This window comes from Pantherophis guttatus, chromosome 2 (genome assembly GCF_059756535.1).
Source record: "Pantherophis guttatus breed Tessera chromosome 2, ASM5975653v1, whole genome shotgun sequence".
Classification (NCBI taxonomy): Eukaryota; Metazoa; Chordata; class Lepidosauria; order Squamata; family Colubridae; genus Pantherophis; species Pantherophis guttatus.
Window position 1 is genome coordinate 165,204,662 of NC_142064.1, and position 12,205 is coordinate 165,216,866.

The 12,205-nt window shown below is 37.4% G+C and overlaps 1 protein-coding gene across 2 annotated transcripts in view; it reads left to right on the forward strand.

Moving 5' to 3' along the window:
- SEC14L1 (SEC14 like lipid binding 1) overlaps positions 1 to 12,205 on the forward strand; it is a 35,087-nt gene that overhangs the window by 5,254 nt on the left and 17,628 nt on the right. The gene's annotated exons all lie outside the window — the stretch shown is intronic.

Here is a 12,205-nt window from a genome sequence, read left to right on the forward strand (position 1 = left end):
CTTGGAGGGGTTGAGTTTGAGCCTGAACCATATGACATGGGAACTTTTTTATCGATGGTTAGAGAATAAAAACGGAAGTTAAAAATGGGGAAACAAAAGATCAGTGAAATATAGAAAATATGTTAAGAGAGATAAACACTATGATGATTTTTATGACTATTAGGATTATTATGTTTAATATTATATTCTTATTAGAAGATACGTTAAGAGGGAGAAGTGAATATTTTTATAATGTTCAATATTAGTATTGTAAAATTAGAGAAGTAATATTAATGCAATCAATATTATTGTAAATTTTGATTGCACAGATACATGTATCCAGACAACACACTGTTTAATGGAAGATGGAACTATTATACTAAAAATAATAATAAAAAAGAAAGTAATTATTTCCTTTTTTATTATAATTGTTATGTTGCTGTAATTTTTTTAGAATCCAAAGATATGTTCTGCATATTATAGTTTTACATTGTAAAAAATATTTGGTATACAATGATTAAGTGATGTCTGAAATAGCTATTCTGGAGCATCTGGTTCTGAGATTGTAATATTTACTGTTTTCTTGGTTTACTTTGAAATACTCCTCCCTCCTCTCCTGTAGGAGAGAGGAAAAAAATCCCGTACCCTTTAAAAATCTTTTGCTCCTAAACCAGAAATATTACTGGCAGAATTGTTGTAGGAGGAACAGCACATCTGAAGGCGTTGGCAATGGCAAATAGGCACAATGTTCCATGTAAAACAGTTGCTTTGTGCTAAGAAATACTGATAAAATGATATCAGTATTTGATATGTTATTAAATGCTTTTTAATATACCATTGGCTACAGAACCTTCAAAATTAAATTTTAGCAACAGAAAGAAGACTTAAAGATGTTATTAAAATTATGTAGATTAACTTGGATCTTCACTCAGGATTGACTGTGTTATTAATCTATTATTGGGAGGGGACTAATACTGCTGGCCTTACAGTTGTTCAAAGCATCTGTCACCATTGGTCATATTGGAAGTTTTCAGCTGTTGTCCCTCTAGCTTCTCTTTTTGATTTACTGGTTAGCAAAACTACTGTATTTGTTTTCTGACTAGCTTTTGTAGGGATAGTATATTAATAGCAATAGCACTTAGACTTATATACCACTTCATAGTGCTTTTACAGCCCTCTCTAAGCGGTTTACAGAGTCAGCATATTGCCCCCAACAATCTGGGTCCTCATTTTACTGACCTCAGAAGGATGGAAAGCTGAGTCAACCTTGAGCCTGGTGAGATTCAAACTGCAAAACTGCTGGCAGCTGGTGATCAGCAAAAGACAAACAAAGAATTTGTCTTGAGTACATATCTAGTACTAGAATATTTGTCTAGTACAAATTTGCCTCCAGACGATTCTCATTGAAATACACAAGTATATCACCATGAAAAAATTGAACATTGGGTCAAATGCAGTGAAATGATATTTCTGTGACAAGTGTAACATCATACATTTGGCTAGGAAAAATAAGGTATTCAGTTCTGAGTGTAATGTGAAAGGAAAATGAAACAGATGGAACATAAGTTATGGTGATAAAGATTCTGAAAACTAAGATCTATATGAATTACCTAAAAGACCTGGGCATGTTTAGCTTTCAAAGAAGAAAAAAGAAGAAGAAAAGAAAAGAAGAAAAATCTAAGGAGCTACATAACAACAATCCACAGATATTGAAAAGACTATCATGTGGGAGAGTTATCTATTCTCTATTGAAACCAAGAGCAGGACAAGGACTAGTGGGCTAAAGTAAAAGAAAAATTTAAAAACTGGGGGGAAATTCTTGACAATAAAGTTTGCTTTTGCTTGCAGTGAAGCTTTTAAAACCTCCATTTGAAAGTGGAGCTTTATGCTGGAAGTGGTTTACAAGTGGATTCTTGTATTAACAATGGGCCAAGATTAGATGAGGTTCCATCCAACTCCTATATTCAATGATTCTATATAAATTACAGTCTCTCTTGTAAAAGTCCTATTCTGGTACTATTTGTCTCTGCATGCAAATTGACTGTGCTGTGTTCTTCATTACTAGCAACTGTTCAATAACCTTTCTGTTATCTCAAATACATCTCCTTCAGTGATTGCTCTGATCAGTGATTTTGTTACAGTACATATGAATAGAACTCAGAAAAAGACACTATATGTATCAAATGAATTAATTCAATACTTTCCTGAGTGTTGAAATCCCCCCCCCCAAAAAAGTTTGCAGATGGCTTTAAAACTTGGTAGGAATATCTTCATTCATAGTTTTTGAATGCCAGATGTCATACACTAATGGCCAAATAGACTTTTCAAAGCTGTTTAAGTAGTTTTTTATACAAATAATGCAATGGATTTTTTTTAGTCTTGCAATACAAAGCATAGAGAGTTCTGCTTAGTGAATACATCTGGGGAAATACGTTGTTTATTTAAAGCATCCAACAAAAATGGATAAAATAAATAATTCTGAGAAATATATCTAGGGCTCCTAAATATTGAATTGTGGGTTCCCTGAGATCTGTTCTAAAAATACGTATTAACTCCATTTTGGATATTAAAACTTTAAAGCATCTTAATCCATGCCTAAGGATTTATAGTAAGAGTTGGTCAGGAATAAGCTTATAACTAAGCATGAAATAGGGAAAAATTATGAAAAGAATAAAATTTCTCTGCACTGTTCTTTTTAATAAAGCAAATATATTCAGTGAAATGGTACTTCAGAAAAGAAAATGCATTTAATTTTGATGAGTTACAAGGTTGGCAATATTAATTGTGCTGATTTTGATTTCTAGCATTCTGAAATACACCCAGAGTAGAAAACAGTAGAGCAGGATCAATCATAATTGTTATTTGCAACTGAAAATAGAAACAATATTTACTTGTCAATGATTGCTTAAATTATATTAGTCTGTGATTAAACAAATTTTTTCTTCCTTTCTTAGACAAGTGAAGTCTTCACTTGAGTGCTGTAGGCTGAAATATATAGATCATAGTTATTGTTGTCTTATGTTATAGGTTAGGCTTTTTTTTTATAGTTTGAAACATTCTAATTGAAATTCTTATTTAATATTCCTTCACTTGCAGTTTCAGGCACAATCTGGAATGGAATAAGAAGTTGAATTCCATTAATTGAAAGTGCTTAGACTTAAATGCCTATAGATCAGCTGTGTGATTCTAAAAATTATTGATTGATTGATTCATTGATTCATTCATTTAGTTTATATAGCTGGCCAACTACCACATGCAAATATGAATGGCTAACATCAGATTAAAATCAGCAGACGAAAATATCAGAGCAAAACACTAAAAAATATTAGCTACCTTTTCTATAATTGATAATATGTATCATTAGATGATCCCCTTAAAGTAGGGTCATGTAATGCCTAACGGAAAAACCAAATTTGTGATATCTTATAGAAAGTGGCAGGCTTGGAGGCTCCTGGATCATGTGTTGGGTCCTCAATGAATTGGGTTAGGTTCATTGTGGCTATAAACTCCCAAAGCCACTGACTCCGCACCCAGTGAAGATAATTTGAAGTCCCTGATTACTGTAAATCTTACGAACCTCACCAACAATCCAGCCTCAGGCTCCAGCAGTTCAGCCATGAAAGTCAGTATGTTGGAGGAAAGCTGGCATAGCAGCAGCAATCCCATCTGATCCAAGAAGGCTTTGCACATAGGATTTCTCTTCTGCTATCTGTAGAACAGTACCTTTGAAAACCACCAGAGATTTCCAGATGACTACAGCCATTCTATTTCTCTTGCACAAAGTTGTGGCTTGAAAGCCAATGGATAGTTCCCCTATAGCTGTCCACCCAGCAATGTGGGCCACTGAGGGATCCAGTGATAGAGTGTTGGGGCAGAGCTCAGGGATATGAAACACAGAATTAGTTTAAGTATCAAAGCTGCCTTTCCGAGAACTTCCTGCACCGTTCTACCTTCCACTGCCCATCACTCCCATGATATTATTGTTTGCTCCTGGCATCCCTCCTTTCCCTCCATCTCCTGGCATCCCTCCTTTCCCTCCATCTCCTGGCATCCCTCTCCCAGGTCAAAGTACCCCAGATAACACTCAGATGAGACAACCATCTTAACCAGTTGGCTGATCTAGTTCTCCAAATCTCTTGCCCCAGTCACTCAGCAATAACACACACACACACACACACACACACCCGCCATATACCTGTACCACATTCCTGGTTCATGGGATAGCCGAAGGTATAAACAAGGTCCTCATTGCCATCTCTCATCCAGAAGGAAAGTAGACCTTTCTATCTCGGCCACTTCCATTCCATCAACACTATCTGTCAAAATTGGCTGAGCCCTCAGTTTGAAAGTTTGTTTTCTTCTGCAAACAAAATTAGAAAAAACTGCCGCTGCTGACACCCCACTGAGAATCATCCCTAACTCATAAGTAGAGCGCTGTCTGAACTCTTACATATATAGCCATGAAAAGGAAGTCCAAATATCTATTAAGTGCCCAACTGAACTGCATTGTGGCATTTTACTCAACTGTAATATAACTTTTAACTAGTTTAATTTTTTTAAGTGTCTGTGGATGCATCTATGAATTATCATTAACTATGTCAAAATGTTTTGATATGCAGACAAGCAAAGGAACTTAGATGGTTTTTATTCCTCCTGGGTTTAGTGCTGATATTTAGTATTCCAAAGGCCTTCCAATTAAAACATGTATACAACAGACAGTAGTAAATTGGTTTAATTGTTACTTTTATTCTTTTTATGAATTTGAACTGTTTGTTAATTTGTCCTGAATGTCAAGTGGAAAAACAGGCAGGAATTAATTTATACATGCATATTATGCTGAAGGGAGGCCATAGTAACCAAACCTTTAGTGAGAGGAAATTTTCATCTATGCTTCCTGGCAATTATATTGTCATTATTCAACTCCACAATAGAGCCTCAGGTCTTAAATGTCTCTCCTGTGATGTTTATGAATAATGTAGTGCCCTTGTGTAGTGAATTTTTCTACTAAATATAAGTAACTGCAATATTGCAATGTCTGGTCTATCATTAAAACATCTTTCATCTAGCTACTCTAATAGATAAAAGAGGAAGCAGATAAAAAGCTGGATGCTCTTTTGTCTACAATATCTTTATGTTCCATCTTTTGATATCTATTTGTTGCAGGCAGCTGCTTAGCAATGCATCCTTGTAGTTGTAGCCATTGCAGTGTCCCCACAGACATGTCATCATGATTCAAGCACTTTGCAACCAACTTGCAGTTACAACGTTGCAGCATCCCACAGTCATGTGATTGCCATTTGCAGCCTTCATTACTGGTTTCTGCAGGAATGAGGTTGTAAATGTCTCATCATGGCATATGACTTCATTGCTTAGGGACAGACTTCATGGTACCAAATACTGTGGGTAAGCAAGGACTACCTGTATTATGTGAGCAATATCTTCAATTATTGTTCAGTTCATGATGGTTTACATGGAACACTTTAATGCAGCTTTCCTCACAATAAGGTGGAAATATTTTTCATTGCATTCTCTTTTTCAGCTTCCTAATCTAACCTGGGCTTTCTGGATGGTTCCCCATCCAAGTGCTAAGCAGGGCTCATTTTATTAGCTTTATAGATCAGTTAAAATAATTAATGAACTGCCAGAAGGGAGCATTTATTACTCAGGTCATGGAACTGACATAGGAATCTATTCCCATTGAATTTGTTCTTCTGTATATTTTAATGCTTCTTTATTTTTGCCATCTTGCAGGGCACTTTTGTTCTAATTTGTTAAAATGTCACTGATTAATATTCATTAAGCCATAATTTGAAGATCTCTAAGCAACAGTACAATAAAGAAATATTATCTTATAGTAATTGAATGTAGGAAACGTAGTAACATTTACATTCTTTGATTAATGGATGAAAATATCCTGGGAAATAATGGGAGAGGCAATTAACTATATGGGTTATGAGTTTATGGGATATCAGCTGTGTTACAAAGATGTCTTCATCTGCAGCTGTGGGTAAAACATTTTTAGAAGAGTTACAGTATTGGTGTGGCATACCTATTAGGATTAACATGCTTGATCGCCTCTGCTAGAAAAAATTCACCATCATATCAAATGTGAAAAGGAGAAATGTTTCATACAAGGAAAGCAGCTGAGAGTTTTGAAAATCCAAATCCGAAATCTCAGAACTTTCACATATATTGTAAGCAGGTTATGGAAGCAGATGAATTAATAGAATTAATGAGGCAACCATTTTTAAGCTGTCTTAACATCATGGCCCTTCTTGATGCAGATTGTGATTTCCCTGCAACAACAGGCAGAGATGTTATCATTGCTCTTGCTGTAGTAATATTGAAGGATATGTTTGCCATATTTCCTGAATATTTCCTGAATTCCGCAAGATGGTGGGAATAAGTGTTAGGGCATTTAGAGATGTTTGAGCCACAATATCAGAATAAATAATGAGCTTCCTGGTGGAATTATTTTCTTTTCCAAAACATATTGTGTTTCTCCATGCGTTGAGGAAATGTGAGTGACATCAATCTTGGACTAACTTCAAGAACTTATCTAGCTCTACTAGTACATTTTTTTCCCCTTCAGTCCCAAGAGTGAATTTTGAATTGTTCATTTAGTATGTTTTATTTTGTGACTTACATAGTTTTGCTTGACAAACTTGAAGTTAGATTGTCTAGTTTAGAGTACTATTTGTGTTTCTGTATTAAATTTCTCAAGTTTGTAAAATGTTCTTTTTTGTTACAAGGAGTAGAACTGAGTGTGAAAGGGTTTTTTTTTCAGATTTTTTCATTTGTTAATACAGTACTTCCAGGCTTTTGGGATTGGTTACCCAAAGAATGGTAGTATGAGAAGATATTTATGCACATCTTATAAGGAAATATGTGTGAAGTATTCAGCATCGGTTAACTTTTGTATGAATCTCTTTTGTTAATTTTGTTACCAGCCTCTTACAGGAAATGCCATATATCTTGATGTCTTAAGCGGATCTCCTTCACCAAAATTATTTAAGAATATTTTCTAACAAAATTTCTTTGTAAGCCATTATGCAATTTTAGATTGGCCATTTATAACTTAGTTATCTACACAAGTTTCCTGTAGTGATGATGCTGTATGAGAGACGTCCAATTTAACTTTTAATGTTCTTATCCATATTGCAATCAAAATTGTATGCAATTTTGAATTGGATTCAAGATTCAAGAATTACTATTATGATGATGCCTTTTGCTACTAGGAGCTACAATCAAGATTTTCTAGTAGTTGTAAACGGTTGCCAACAATATAAAAGACCATGCTCTTGAACAAGACCTGGAAACCTTGTCTTAAAAATAGCAAAACTATTTGTAATCAATACTGGATGCAAAACATAACAATAACACAACAGTGGACCAATTGATAATTTGAATTGTGAGGAAGAAAAGTTGAGGGGGGAAAAGACGTCTAGGGTTATTTAAGATTGGCTTTTCTAAGTAGCTGTAAGAAAGACAAGATATTTATCTTGCTGAGTCATGAATGGTGCTCTATTCACATTGGAGGCATAGGTTAGATCAGTGGTTCTCAACCTTTTCTTCACACTGGATCCCCTTTAAAAACCTTTTGTGGCCACGGACCATGATCACAGATCCTCCAAAACTTAACTCAAGGTATAAATCATTTTCAACTGTTCACTGACCGCCTGTAATGACATCACAGGTTGAGAACCACTGAGTTAGATAATTAGGTGAAGGATCTACATTACTGTAATGAGGCAAGTGTGGAAATAGTCAATATGCTTCAAGAGACAAAATGGTTAATTTCTGCATTTAGTGGAGTGGTTGATTTATAAAACAGAAATTTAACTTACCTAGAAGGAAGAAATGTTATCAAGGAGGAAGGTATACTTTTTTTTTAAAAAAAGCATATTTTAGATTGCCAAACCCATTTGATAACTTCTGATAATGTGTACTTCTAATATGATTACTGTGGTTCATAGAATATGATATGGAAATGGCACAATATCCCTGGGCATTTTATAGCATTTCTGCTATTCATTTGTCAGAGGAAATTCTTGGTAACTTTAAACTGGTATGTCTAATTAGTGGATACAACCTTTTGTGGCCAAGAGGTACAATATTGATACATTAATTGTCACGGAGTGCCTATATTGTCAAATAAAAATAATTGACCCTACTCTCCTGTGAGTGGCACTTAGCAATATTTACATGGGTTTAAGCTCCCATGTGGTTTCTTGGCAGACATCTGTTTTAAAGGAGGGAGCAGGTGGCTTTCATATCCTGTAGTATTTTTAAAAAGCTATAGCACCAGCATAACGGAAGAGAGCGCCATTAACGCTATCTTCTTGATCGCTTTAACATTTCCCAATATAGCATCAATTTTATAAAACTGATTTTTGAAATATTCCTCTCATGCTGACATTGGCACCGCTTTGGCTCTTAGCACACTGTTTAGGATGCTATGGCTGTGGGATGGATAATCATTTTGATACATCTAGAGTAATTTATTCAGGCACACTTTGGGGATATCATTAGAATCTTATATAAAATCTTTAAAATTAATGCAAATGTATCCTAAAATGTTGCAGGCAGGAAACTGAACGCTTAAACCTCTGGCTGAAAAAATAGCTTATTGCAAATCTTGTGGTTGCTAAGCAACTACATACTTATGGTTTGAGTTAAGATTTATAAGCTGGTATGTGGGAAATAATATCTGAAGGCTTTGTTCAGTTGCAGCTGATGCCAGACTTTGTCATATACATAATGCCAGAAAACTGTTCTTGGAAAATAAAATGCCACTGCAGCTGGCTTCACGCAGCTCTGTTGAAGATGCATACGTGCTGAGCATTTTAAAATTAAATTAAAAGTACCTGCCTAGCTATCTTCTTCATGAAAGCATTCTAAATATGGCTAGTTGCACAGGGTATTAACACACTGCATTTTTAAAGGTTTAATAACAATGAAGGTTAGACCGATCTATAAGTAACCTACATTACAGAATTTGTTGTTAAGCAAATAAATACCTTCAAATATGGTCTGTCGGTCTATCTAACTATCATCTACCTACCTACCTACCTACCTACCTACCTACCTACCTACTTATCTATCTATCATCAAATTTAGATGATTGCCCCAACTCCCTAAGTCAGCCCAAAAATACCATGGTTGATGGTATTGAAAGCCACCAAGAAGTCAAAAAAAAAAAAAAAAAAAAAAGCAAAGATAAATGCACTAGGTAGAACAGATTTTGTGAATTTGGGATGAATTTTTGCATGGGTTGTTATTTTTCTGTGCAGCGTGTATATTTTGGGGAGAGTGAGGGATGTTCAAGATTCTCAGTTACTATAATAGCTGAAAGGGAGTTAAGCAGAAAAGCTAGGTAGCTAGAGCTTCTTTCATGTGTCAGATGTTCCTGAATTTACTTCTTGCTTTCCCTATGATTTCTAAGCCATTAGCAAAAATAGCTACTTCAGATTTATTTTGAATTCTAAAACCACATACTACTATTCATATATTCCACCTTGGAAATATCTTTCTAATCTTTAGCACTAGAGGTGGATTTCTAATGTTTGATTCACTATTGTGCCTGAATGGCTTCTTAGAATTCATATTTATGTCTTAGGGCCATGATGGCGAACCTATAGCACATGTGCCACAGGTGGCACGTGGAGCCATATCGTTGGGCATGCGAGCGTTGCCCTAGTCCGTTTCCAGCGTCTGGGAGGGGGAGGCCATTTCGCCCTTCCCAGGTTCCTAGAAAGGCTCTGGAGCCTGGTGAGAGCAAAAAACCGGGCCTTCTGGTGGGAACAGAAGTTGGCAAACGGGCCATTTCTAGCCTCCAGGGGGCGTGGGGAAGGCCGTTTTCACCCTCCCCAGGCTCCTAGAAAGGCTCTGGAGCCTGGGGAAGGCGAAAACAGGGCTACTGGGCCCACCGTGCCATCGCGTGCCAAAAGCAAGGGGGGTCACGCGTGCATGCGCAGGGAGGCAGGGTGCATTAAACTATGGGTGTGGGCACGTGCATGCACGACCCCCGCCCCCACCGCACTCCCCCCACTTTTGGCATGCGACAGCAAAAAGGTTCGCCATCTCTGTCTTAGGGTGTTAAATCTTTATTCAAGGTAAAGGACTGTGTTCCTTCACACTGAAACTAAAATGTTTAGAGGCAGAAAACTTTTATTAATGTCCAGCTTTCTGTCAGAAGAAAAGAATATTAGTTTGATAATTTTTGTACAATGGAGGAATAACTTCAGAAGTTATTCAGAAAACTGAGTCCCTGGCAGACTCTGGTTTTCAGGGATGCGAAGATTTGCCCAGAATCCGACAATTATTCATGGCAGAAAAGCTTCTGAATGCCCCCTGAGAGATGGAGATATTTGTTGTGGCCCGCCAGTGGCCTTCGCAGATTGTGGCTGATCCCAACGAGGAGGAGGCTGGTGGGTCGCGCCAGCAGCCTGCGCAGCTGGCGCTCGCGTTGGACAGCGAGGAGGCTGAAGAGGATGTGGTGCCAGAGGCAGAGACTCAGCCTGGGTCTTCAGAACCTCCAGAGGCTCCTTCAAGTGGAGAGAGCGAAGTGGAGGAGCCTCTCCTCAATGTTCGAGCACGCAGGGCTGCCAAAAGGCAGGAGTGGCTACTCAGGAGGAGGAGGTCTCCTTGAGAATAAGGTTTGAGGATAATTGGCCACTCCCTTAGCCTATTTAAGTCGCACACAGTTAGTAATTTCTTGCTGGAAACAACGTGTAATTATTACAGAGCATTTTGGAGAGTGAGTGTCTTATCGTATCTTGTTTTCTGGGCTGGTTGCCAACCTTTGCCGGGCTTTGTTTATTCTTGGTACATTATAACTTTGATAAGGACCGTTGGTGTGTGTCACAATCCTTGGGAATCCGGAGCTGGGGCAGAACAAGATTACAAATTCATAGTCTAGGAATAAATGAATGTGTTGGAAAGTATCTGGATAACTTAATACAATAAATTGAAAACGTTGTTTCCAGTGGTGAAATCTAAAATTTGTTACTACCATGGCTTGGCGGGGGTGGGGGGGGGGGTTAATGTGACTGGGTAGGCGTGGCCAACTTTTTTTTAACTTTTAAAACCATTTTTTCTACAACCTCTTCGGCAAAGAGGTTGTAAAAAAATGCTTTCAAAAGGCTTTGACGATCCCAGCTGAGTTACCTGATCGGCAAGGCTTTTAAAAGAAAAAAAGCCTCTGCCGATCAGGCAACTCAGCTTGGATCATCAGAAGTTTTTAAAAGAAAAAAAGCCTCTGCCGATCAGGCAACTCAGCTTGGATCGTCAGAAGTTTTTAAAAGAAAAAAAGCCTCTGCCCATCAGGCAACTCAGCTGGGATCATCAGAGGCTTTTAAAAGCATTTTTTCTACAACCTCTTCAGAGCTTGTAGAAAAAATGCTTTTAAAAGCCTTTGACGATCCCAGCTGAGCCATGCGATCATCAGAGGCTTTTTTTTTTACTTTTAAAAGCATTTTTTCGGCCGAAGAGGTTGTAGAAAAAATGCTTTTAAATTCTTTTTTAAAAGCCTCTGATGATTGTGCGGCTCAGCTGGGCATGGGGAGGCACACAGGGATTTTTGCTTCCAGTTCTCCGAACCACCCGCCTCCATCAGGCGATCCGGTCCGAATCGGGAGCATTTCACCCTTGGTTTTTTCCCTGAAAATAATGATATATATTATGCCTGGGATATCTTAAAGTTTATTCTGAAATTGGATTGTATCATGATCTTACAATTAGCAGCGAACCATGTCAATATTAACAACCCAAATGTATGCCCTTATGTCAAATAAAAATGAGGGTATAATAGAAAAATTCTAAGAAGTTAAAAGCATGATTAACAATTAATAAACAAACATGCACAGACAGATCATCTTAACGCGTGGTTTCAGTGCAAATGTGTGGGAATAGGTAAATACAATGATCTCATACAAGAATCTGATCTGATACAAGAATTTGTTTTATGAATGAATATGCCCTCTCATACACCCTCCCCAACTTCTCTCCTACAACCTTTTGCATCCAACCCATACCTCACCCTCGTGCACCCTTCCTGCAGCATGCCTCACACACATCTGGCAGCAGCCACTTACCTGCCTGCCAGCCTGGGACTTGCAACTTTTATCAGCTTCCCCAATAACTTTGACTGCAGGAAGCTGCCTTACCTAATAACCATATTAATGATGGCAACCAGGACTGCAGGGATTGCTGTCGCTGAGGTCCC